A 12,389-nucleotide genomic window follows, 5' to 3' on the forward strand; every position below is an offset into this window, starting at 1 on the left:
TCCATACATCGAAGTAGACGAAGAAGCGGTAGAATATTCGTTCCGCTCCTTGGAGTTTGTGAATGCCACATTCGTGGCAGAAGGAAAGAAGATTCCAAGACCCCGACTCTCCAAATGCATAAAGATGGAGATCAAGCAAACCTTGGGTCGAGGCGCCAGGACTGGAAGAGGTTTTGGGAAATATTTGCAAGGAATGATTAATCATGTCCTTCCGATTTCAAAATTAGACCAGTTTGGGATCGGTTTCCAGCCCAGTTATCATGAAAAGATAAAGGAGATCCAAAGGAACCGGGAGAGAAGATTGGCCAGGTTGACTGGAAACGAACTCCAATGGAAGCCTATGACATTCCCGCCTCTTTTCAGAACATTCAAGTCAGGTGGTTATGTGTTTGAGACCACCATATCCGAGTTAGAAGTAGCTTTGGAAGATCTGAACATCAATGCCGTGACCACAGAAGATGTTGGCAACGGAGATAGATCCGGGATATGCCCTCTGCCACGTGGGTTCGTGCCTAGCAGTTGGTCGGTGGAAGAACTACCTGTGGTTTACAAGAATCTTTCAGAGTAATATTCGAACTATCCCTATTTGACTATACCCGGGGCAATAAGTGATCTTTTGTAAGGGTGAATAAACATTTTGTTTAAATTTAATAAAAGATGCATTTTTCTTTTCCATGGCAAACAAATTTTTCTTTTATTTTTTGAATTCATTGTCTATCTCCTTCATTCCAGTACTTCATTTTCAGTTACTCTCAAAGTTAGTTCTTGACCGTGTTCTTGACCGTTCCATGTGGGATATTATCCTCTCACACATGCATATTTTTCTCCTTTCAGGTTCCCAGATAACGATAATGTGGGCACTGATGATCCTGATCCGGAGGTGGATTTTGAATCAACCATTTGTCTTGGGGAATTTGATGATTGTGATAATGAAGAGGAGTACAACTTGCCTACCGAATTGTTGAGAATGATAGAAAGAGAAGAAAAACAAATACTACCACATGAGGAGGCGATCGAAATATTAAATTTGGGCACTGAGGAAGATCGAAAGGAGGTTAAAATCGGCACAACTCTTTCGACTGAAGCAAGAAAAAACTTGATAGTCTTACTTCAGGAGTACGGAGATGTGTTCGCTTGGTCGTATCAAGACATGTCAGGACTAGACACAGATATGGTAGTTCACAAACTACTAATCAAACCAGAATTCAAACCTGTGCAGCAAAAACTGAGAAGAATGCGACCAGAAATGCTCCTTAAGATCAAGGAAGAAGTCAAGAAGCAATTTGATGCCGGTTTTCTCCAAGTAGCCAAATACCCGGAGTGGGTGGCCAACATAGTACCTGTGCCGAAAAAGGATGGGAAAGTACGCATGTGTGTCGATTACCGGGACCTTAACAAGGCAAGTCCCAAGGACAACTTTCCTCTGCCACACATAGAGACTCTGGTGGACAATACGGCCGGGAACACCTACTTTTCATTCATGGATGGATTTTCGGGGTACAATCAGATCAAGATGCATCCCGAAGACATGGAGAATACCATTTTCGTCACGATGTGAGGAACTTTCTGTTACAAAGTAATGCCTTTCGGATTAAAGAATGCTGGGGCAACATATCAGAGAGCTATGGTGACCCTGTTCCACGACATGATGCACAAAGAGATCGAGGTTTATGTCGACGACATGATTGTCAAGGCACAGACCTAGAATGAACATGTTGAGAATCTGAGAAAGCTCTTCCAGAGATTGAGGAAATTTCAGTTACGGCTGAACCCCAGTAAGTGTACTTTCGGGGTGACATCCGGGAAGCTATTAGGCTTTGTAGTCAGCAGAAAAGGCATTGAGGTTGATCATGATAAAGTCAAGGCTATCCAGAGTCTACCTCCACCACGAACACAAAAGGAGGTCCGAGGTTTTTTAGGAAGATTGAATTACATAGCTCGGTTTATATCTCAGTTAACCGACAAGTGTGATCCAATCTTTCACCTTCTTCGAAAAAACAGCCCTGGAGCATGGGATGAAAACTGTCAGATTGCATTCGAGAAGGTAAAAGAGTACTTATCTCACACTCCTATCCTGATGTCACCTATCCCAGGCAAACCTCTGTTCTTGTATCTCTCCATATTCGAGAGCTCCATGGGGTATGTCCTGGGTCAACATGACGAGTCCGGAAAGAAGGAAAGAGCCATCTATTATCTAAGTAAGAAATTCACTGATGGCGAGGTCCGGTATCCTCCTATTGAGAAGGTTTGTTGTGCTCTGGTCTGGGCTATAAAAAGACTCCGGCAATACATGTTGTATCACACTACTTGGCTGATTTCCAAGTTAGATCCATTAAAATACATGATGGGTGTACCTGCTCTATCCGGAAGGTTAGCCCGATGGCAGATGCTTTTGTCTGAATTCGACCTCGAATATGTGAGCCAAAAAGCGGTAAAAGGCAGTGCCATATCCAATTTTTTGGCAAGCAGAACTGATGAGAGCTATGAGCCGCTGGACTTTGATTTCCCAGACGAAGACTTAATGGCCATATCTTTAGAAGAAACAAGCATTTCAGCGGATAGTTCCTGGAGAATGCACTTCGATGGGGCATCAAATGCACTAGGACATGGCATCGGGGCAATCTTAATCTCCCCAGAAGGGAATAACTACCCATTTACCAGCAGACTGAACTTCGATTGCACCAATAACATGGCAGAATATGAAGCATGTGTCATGGGAATTCGGGCTGCACTGGGGCAAAATATAAAGACTTTGTGGGTGTATGGAGACTCAGGCTTAGTAATCTATCAGCTCCGAGGAGAGTGGGAAACCAAAGATATAAAGCTGTTAGAGTACCGAAAACTAGTGTTGGATCTGCTCGAAGAGTTCGACGAAGTCACCTTCCACTACGCGCCTAGAGAAGAAAATCAAATGGCTGACGCTTTAGCTACCTTGGCAGCCACATTCAAGGCTGGCGGGGAGTCTGAAATGATGCCAATTAACATGCAGTCGTATGAGTACCCAGCTCATTGTTACCAAATTGAAGAAGTGAAAGACACTAAGCCTTGGTACTACGACATTCTGCAGTATATCAAGCACCGGAGTTATCCAGAAAAAACCACCGAAATCGAGAAGAGAACCCTTAGAAGGTTGGCAGCTGGATATGTCCTTGACGGAGAGGTTTTATACAAGAAAAGCTATAACCAAGTTCTGTTAAGGTGCGTCGATGCTGAAGAGGCAAAAATGATAGTGGAAGAAGTACATGATGGAGTTTGTGGAGCACATGCAAATGGGCATATGATGTCAAGACAAATAATGAGATGCGGATATTTTTGGTCCACACTGGAAAGCGATTGCATCAACTATGCTAGGAGATGTCATAAATGTCAGATTTATGGAGACAAGATAAATGTTCCACCCCATCCACTTCATGTAATGACGTCACCATGGCCTTTCTCTGTGTGGGGCATGGACGTTATCGGGCAAATCCATTCGAAGGCTTCGAATGGTCACCGTTTCATTCTCGTAGCAATTGACTATTTCACGAAATGGGTAGAGGCTGCGTCATATGCCAGTGTCACTCAGTCCACTATATGCAAGTTTCTGAAGAAAGAGATCATATGTCGGTATGGCCTACCTGAAAGGATCATCACCGATAATGCTACAAACTTGAACAACAAAATGATGAAGGCTGCCTGTGAGCAATTTAACATAAAGCATCACAATTCTACTACCTATAGACCAAAGATGAATGGAGCTGTAGAAGCAGCAAACAAGAATATTAAAAAGATAGTGGAGAAGATGACTAAAACCTACAAAGACTGGCATGAGAAGTTGCCTTTTGCTTTGTTCGCCTACCGAACCTCGGTACGAACTTCGACTGGGGCAACTCCATTTTCACTAGCATATGGAATGGAAGCAGTGCTACCCATTGAAGTCGAGATTCCGTCTCTCCGGGTCTTGACAGAAGTCAAACTGGACGATGCAGAGTGGGTACAATCCAGATATGATCAGCTTAATCTGATAGATGAAAAAAGACTGAAAGCCATTCATTATGGTCAAATCTATCAGAAACGAATGATCCGGGCATATGACAAAAAGGTGCGCCCGAGAATATTCCGCGAAGGAGATCTAGTGCTAAAAAGAGTTTGGCCAGTCCAAAAGGATTTCCGAGGAAAATGGACGCCAAATTGGGAAGGACCTTATGTCGTGAAAAAAGCTTTCTCCGGAGGAGCTCTCGTCCTAGCTGAAATGGACGGACCTGAACTGTCGCATCCCATCAACTCGGACGCAGTCAAGAAATACTTCACTTAGGATGAAAATCCGAAAGGGCGTCCTAAGTTGAAAAAAAGGAAAAAAGAAACGTTTAGGGTGAAAACCCGAAAGGGCGCCCTGAATTAAAAAAAAAAAGTGGGTTCAAGATGAAAACCCGCAAAGGGCGTCTTGCAACCAAGGATGGGTCCAAGTTGAAAACCCAGAAAGGGTGATTTGGATATTAACAGTGGAAACACCCCGGCACATGAATCTTCTACGAACTCAACAAATCGGAGAAATGTTGCACTCTCCCAAACGTTATCGCATTTTCAAGGATCCTTTGGGCAAAGGCTGCATTCAAGATCATCAAACGACTTTTCAGCTCAGAAGTACCCACATTATCAAGGTCTAAGACATTCATTTACACATCACCGTGTATTCGTTTTCTAGAATGTTTTCGATGTATTGTTTGTTCTTCTCCTCCCTTATGAATAAAGACCATCTTTCCTCTAATTCCTTTTGAGCATCTTGAATTAGATTTAAACGTAATGATTTATTTATTTTTATGAAAGATAATCGCATATTACTGTACAAAGATTCATTGAAAAGTACAGGTACCCAAAAGCCGATCAAGATCAGAGATCGGAACTTCAAGCTTTCAAAATCAAGAGTCAACAACGACAGGCCACCGGAGATCAAGATTTATCTCCAGAGCCCAGAATAACATATGTTGCCTATACATTTTAGGCATACCTAAGAGCATGACATCCCTAACATCGTATATATGCATATCTTTGCAGGTTTTACCCAGAGTCAATTTCAACTTCACAACGAAGGATATTGGACTCCAGACAACGCAAGTTCAACTTCACGACGAAGGGACCGCTGGTTGTCAACAAACATTTCTCAATTTCAGAGCCAATTTCAACTTCACAACGAAGGTTATTGGACTCCAGACAACGCAAGTTCAACTTCACGACGAAGGGACCGCTGGTTGTCAACAAACATTTCTCAATTTCAGAGCCAATTTCAACTTCCCAACGAAGGATATTGGACTCCAGACAACGCAAGTTCAACTTCACGACGAAGGGACCGCTGGTTGTCAACAAACATTTCTTAATTTCAGAGCCAATTTCAACTTCACAACGAAGGATTTGGACTCCAGACAACGCAAGTTCAACTTCACGATGAAAGGACCGCTGGTTGTCAACAAACATTTCTCAATTTTAGAGCCAATTTCAACTTCACAACGAAGGATATTGGACTCCAGACAACGCAAGTTCAACTTCACGACGAAAAGACCGCTGGTTGTCAACAAATATTTCTCAATTTCAGAGCCAATTTCAACTTCACAACGAAGGATATTGGACTCCAGACAACGCAAGTTCAACTTCACGACGAAAGGACCGCTGGTTGTCAACAAACATTTCTCAATTTTAGAGCCAATTTCAACTTCACAACGAAGGATATTGGACTCCAGACAACGCAAGTTCAACTTCACGACGAAAGGACCGCTGGTTGTCAACAAACATTTCTCAATTTCAGAGCCAATTTCAACTTCACAACGAAGGATATTGGACTCCAGACAACGCAAGTTTAACTTCACGACGAAGGGACCGCTGGTTGTCAACAAACATTTCTCAAATTCAGAGCCAATTTCAACTTCACAACGAAGGATATTGGACTCCAGACAACTCAAGTTCAACTTCACGACGAAGGGACCGCTGGTTGTCAACAAACATTTCTCAATGTCAGAGCCAATTTTAACTTCACAACGAAGGATATTGGACTCGGAACAATACTTGGATTTCAACTTCACGACGAAGGATATCCAATTCTCAAGCTCAACTTCACGACGAATGAGTCATATACAAATTCCAACTTAACAAACAGATTGACTCAACTTCGCGACGAAGGAGTCATCTGTAACACCACAACGCCACAGTCTTCAGATCAAGGGTCACCTTCACGACGAAGTACCTTGAACCAGAAGATGATTCAGAGGCCACTTGCCCAAAGCTCCGAGTTCAATTTCGACTTCACAATGAAGGATTTTCGGGCTCAGTTTGAACTCAACCTCACGACGATGAAGTCATTTTGTGATTGACAAACCAGTCTCAACATCGGATTTCAACTCTACGACAGAGGATATTCGATAAGGACGGAATTCGTGTCTTTTAATCTTTGATCTATTTTCGTTATACGACAATGAGCAAAGAGGGGCAGCTGAAGACACTCAATTTTGACTTTTGTATTAATATTATTATATTATACAATTATACATATATAATTACTAATTTTATTATTTAAATGGTACATGCCCAATACCCCAGAAATAAGCAGGCCCAGCTGTACACAACCCAAACACGTGAGTCCAAACGTGTAGGGTTTCCAGAAACCCTAAACTTATGCTCCCAACCGCCAGTAACTGTGACCGTTGGATCTAGATGAGATCCAACGGTCCACAACAAAAGATGCCTAGGGTTGTCTCAAACCCTAGCCTCATCAGCGCCGCATGGCCGAGAGTCCCACGCCTCCCGACTCTCTCTCCGAGTTTCTCGGTGCACGTCTCTCACCTCCAACAGCTCCGAAGCATCCGGCGAACGAAACCCATTCATCACCAACAAACACAAACAGATTGCATTAGTGTTTTATTCGGTTGTAAATACCTAAAATAGGATTTTTATTCCTATAAATATATGTAATCAGAACCCAAAGGGGGGGATATACACGAAATACGCACAGAAATTCACAATAGCAACCAAAAAGAAGGTCCAAGCACTTGTAGAACATTTCGAAAAGGAAATAAAGGAGGTAGTTTTTTTTTTACCTTGTTCTTTTCTTCTACTCCCTTGCATGTTGTTTTTCATTGTCATTTGGTGCGAATCGAACCCAAAAATCACTTTTTGGCCGATGAACAGGGAGGGCCAACGAGATCTACCTTTTTAGATCTAGCCTTCCCGAGGCCGTTTTTGAAAAGATCTTTCGTGGGGGAAGGAAAAGCTTTTAAAAAAAACCAAAAAATTCAAGGTTCGCCGCCGATGAACGGTGGCCGGTGTGGTGGCCAATGGCCGGTTTCTGGGAATTTCGGCCGTTGTTCTTCATTTCGAAGAACATGGGAGAGAAGCAGAGAGAAAGAGTTTAGCGTTTTTAAAAAAAATGAGAGCAAATGAAAAATCAAAAAATTGTTTGGCTTAAATACTGAAACCATTTGACCTGCGCGACCCGACCCAGTAACTCCCAGGGTCCGCGTGTTTTCATGAAAAGAGAGGAAATTCTGTTTTGGTCGTCATAGTTCCGAAAACTTTTATTTTGGCCCCAATTTCTCTGCAAATCGAACTCTAATTCCGATTTTCTTTCAATTTTGCCACCTAACATTATGTTTCGGCTTTATTTTAGTCTTTCTTTTATATTTGGTATAATTATCGTGTGTTCCTTTATATTTATGTTCAATTCATTTTAGTCCTAAGCTTTATTTAAGGGTTATTTACATTTAGGGTATCTGAATTATTTAACATTTGTGATCTGGCTTTAGTTTATGTTATAATTAATGTTTGATCCTTCTATTTTCTCTTAATACCATTTTAGTCCTTGAATTTCTATTTTTGACATTTGAGTCCTCTATCATTTTTGTTTTTGCTATTTTGATCTTTTACATTTTTATTTATTCATTTATTTATTTCATATATTTTCTTTAATTTTAATATTTTTTATTTCTTTTAAATTTGTTATATATATATATATATATATATAGTTTTTTTTACACTCTTTTATTTTTTTTTAAAAAGACTGAATATTTTTCAATTTTATTTATTTATTTTTATTAACATTTTTATTTATTTTCTCACTTCAAGTTATTTAATATTTATTTATCATTTGTTATCTAGCGTTCTTACTCATTTTTAGAGAAATTTCAACCAATCAGGGGTAAGTTTTGGATCGTTATTTTACCTTTCAATTTAAACTTTCAACTTTCTTATTTAAAGACAATTGGAAATTACATAGTACCGAAAGGGCGGTTCAAGGGTGCTAATCCTTCCTTGACCGTAACCGACTCCCGAATTTGACATATCACTGGTAAGACGCAGATCAGGTAAGAAATAAGGTATCCGATCAACCCACTTTTCGTAAAGTAAATGATCGGTGGCGACTCCCAATCCATTTTTCACGTCGAAGCCCAATTCCGGGGCCCAACCCGAAAGACGGTTGCGACACTCTTCAAACGTCTGAGCGAGCTCTCCTTGGTGCAGACATGGTTTTATTTCTTCAAAGGTCTTCAAACATCTTCAAGAATAATTATAAAATATAGCTATTTATTAAAATAATTTTAAATAATTTAATAAGGTTATTTATTTTAAAATAATTTATTTTGAAATAATTTATTATAAAATAATTTATTTTAAAATAATTTATTATAAAATAATTTATTTTAAAATAAATTATTATAAAATATGGATTGATTTATTTTAAAATAATTTATTTTAAATAATTTATTAGTATGGATTGATTTATGTTAAAATGAATTGATTTATTTTAATAATTTATTAGTATGAATTGATTTATTTTAAACAATTTATTAGTATGGATTGATTTATTTTAAAATATGGATTGATTTATTATTGTAGTTTATGGATTGATTTATTTTAAATAATTTATTATTATGGATTGATTTATTTTAAAATATGGATTGATTTATTTTAAATAATTTATTAGTATATATTGATTTATTTTAAAATATGGATTGATTTATTTTAAATAATTTATTAGTATGGATTGATTTATTTTAAAATATAGATTGATTATTGTAGTTGTATAGTTTGATTTATTTTAAATAATTTATTAGTATGGATTGATTTATTTTAAAATATAGATTGATTTATTTTAAATAATTTATTAGTATTGATTGATTTATTTTAAAATATAGATTGATTTATTTTAAATAATTTATTATTATAGATTGATTTATTTTAAATAATTTATTTATAGATTTATTTATTTTAAAATATAGATGATTTATTATTGTAATTGTATGGATTGATTTATTTTAAATAATTTATTAGTATGGATTGATTTATTTTAAAATATTAATTGATTTATTTTAATAATTTTATTGTAGTTGTATGTATTATTTAAATTTCAGTATTGTAAAACTAAAATTATTTAAATCTCAGTATTGCAAAACTCTTTTAAGTTTAAAAAATCAGTTTATTTATATTTCAGTTCATTTTAACAGTCTGCAAACGTTAAAAAACAAGCAGACGTTAAAAAACAAACAGTCTTCTTCTTGTAGACTGCAGACTTTTGGTCCACCTCTTCTGCTACAGATGCCTACGGATATGACCTGCAGACTGCAGATCTTTTACCTCTACAAAAATAAACACCACCTTAGCTAGGGATGGCAATGGGTCGGGTCGGGTCGGGTTTTTGGGCCACCCGACCCGACCCGAGAAGAAAGGGTTTTTCACCCGTGACCCGACCCGACCCGACGAAATTAAGGTTTCACCCGACCCGACCCGACCCGAATATATGACTTAGAAACCCGACCCGACCCGACCCGACCCGAATAATAATAAAAAATTTATTCAATGAAACAGTGACTTAATTGAAAAAATTATATATGGAGGGATATTATTGTAATTATCCATAAATATATAGGATAAAATTATATATATTTTTCGGGTCGGGTCGGGTCGGATTTTTTTCACCCTAAACCCGACCCGACCCGAACCCGAAATTTTTTAAAAAAATCCGACCCAATCGGATCAGATCGGATCGGAACCCGTCGGATTCAGGTTGAGTTGCCATCCCTAACCTTAGCGTTATCCATCGCCCAATTACGCTTCTGATTAACAGAACAGTATGATATCGACACGTGGAGGTAATCAGATAAACGTCTCTCGCATGTGCTTACGTGTCTCTCCTGGTTTATTCAAAACGAACTTAGAAAATATATTTAAAATAGGATGATTCTATTTTTAAGATATTATAAAATCCAACCTGTAAAGATTTAAATTATAAATGAAAGTGAAATCATACAAATTGTGTTAAGAATCCCTCTCGTGATCCGAAAAATAATCTATCTCAATGATTAAAATAATTATAATTATAATTTTTAAAAATTAAGAGTTTTAACGCTAACAATTATAACATAAAGATTGAATATTTATTATTAAATAATTAAAAATATTTAAAATAAATATTATTTTATAATCATCTTAATTTAATAATAATAATAATAAGTAATCGTTGTCGTGGATCTCTGGGTATTTTTACAATAGATGTATCATATCGCATAGGGAAATGGAAGGTCGAGGAATCAAATCTAGGGAAGAACAAATTGATTTAATATATCCTAGTTGATAGAAACTGTTATAAGTTTTAGTGCGTTGGGCATATATAATTAATATATTTAAAATAGTTAGAATCTAGTTACACGATTTACAAATTTTTTATTTTTATATAAATTTGAAATAATTTGATAGATGAAAATAGATGTCTGTAATTAACTCGTTATTTTTCAATAAATATCTTTTCATTCCTTATGTTAATTTCAATTATATATTTTCACTCATCTAATAATACTTAATCTATATAAAATTAAAAAAGTACACTATGCAATAGAATCATTCTATTTTAAATATATTTTCTAAAATTTAAAAGCGTGGTTATAGTGAAATTAGAATATTTTATTTTAATAGAACTAGCATCTTTATATCAAAAAAATATTTTATAAAGTAATTTTTAACTTATTAAATACAATTTAAAATAAAACGTTTAAAAATAAAAATAAAAAATTAATTAAGTAATTAAAAAATAAAAAATAAAATATTATCTTTTTAATTTTCCAAAAACAACGAATTTTACACACTAATTCATTCTAAATAAAATGTTATAAGCGGCACAGTAATATGTACGACTGTATACCGACACGTAGAGAATTTGTAGAACATCTAGGGATGGCAAATAACATGCCCAATTGACAAATTGCTTCACTTGAGATTCTATGCTATTTTGGATATAGTGTGGAAAATATGGAAACGAAAATGACAGATTAACATCCAACTCAGATTGCCATTAATTTTTTTAACAGAAAATTACGAGTTTGGAATATAATGAATAATCAATTGACAATTTTATAAATTTTAATAGTCGAAGGACTCAACAAAGCATCATTCTATGGTCGAGTTAACATTTTGTAACTTTTAATAATCGAGGAATTCAACAAAGTAATGTCCTATAGTTGGTGACCATTAATATATTCGACTTTTTATTATTAATATAAGATGATTACAAAGTAGTATATGTTATAAATTTTTTTAATTATTTGAAAATAAAAGTTCAAACACCCTCGTAAGTTTTGGTGCTCAAACCTGAGACTTCTAAAATAACAATCATCCTTTTAACTATTGAGGTAATATGATTAATTGTATTATTTATACTACTTGCATCATTATTTTAAGTATTCTTATCTTTGGGAGGAAAGTCGAGAAATTTTTTATAATAAAAAATTTAAAAATTAAAATATATTTTTATTACTATTTTAGTTTATGATTTAAAGTAATGAAATTAAAACATTATCATTTATTGGAGGATTAAAATCAAAATTTACCAATCATGAGGGATCAAGGCTTTTTTCATGATTAAATAATTTAAATTAGTTAACGGGTCAGATTGCTTACTGGTCGAATTAATTATAGATTAAATACATTTTTTAAATATAAAATCAATATTATGATAGAGAATGTTTGCAAGAGTTGAAGGATTGAAGATGTAAATAAACCCAAGTATCAAGTAGAATCACTTAAAAAATCAATGCCATGTGCTTAATATATGAGACTAAATATATTTGATTTTTATTTTTGGAAAAATATAGTACCGTCCTTTTTCTCAACATGTGAGGCCAAGTTAATTATTTCCTGTCCAGCAATAGCCGGTCTTCACGTTTTTTCTGTGTAGAAAGGTCATCATTGTGTAGAAAGGTGTTCACGTTTTTTTCACTCTAATTTTATTGTTTTGATTAATTTAGATCGATTCAGATCGTACATTTGATTTTAGTAGGTAAATCTCTCAGCAGATATTTTCTACATACATAAGAATTCGAATCCAATACATTGCGTAAGCGATATCAAACTGTTTACCACTTAAATCAAACTCA

Source organism: Hibiscus syriacus, unplaced genomic scaffold, assembly GCF_006381635.1.
Source record: "Hibiscus syriacus cultivar Baekdansim isolate YM2019G1 unplaced genomic scaffold, ASM638163v2 tig00001674_pilon, whole genome shotgun sequence".
Lineage (NCBI taxonomy): Eukaryota > Viridiplantae > Streptophyta > Magnoliopsida > Malvales > Malvaceae > Hibiscus > Hibiscus syriacus.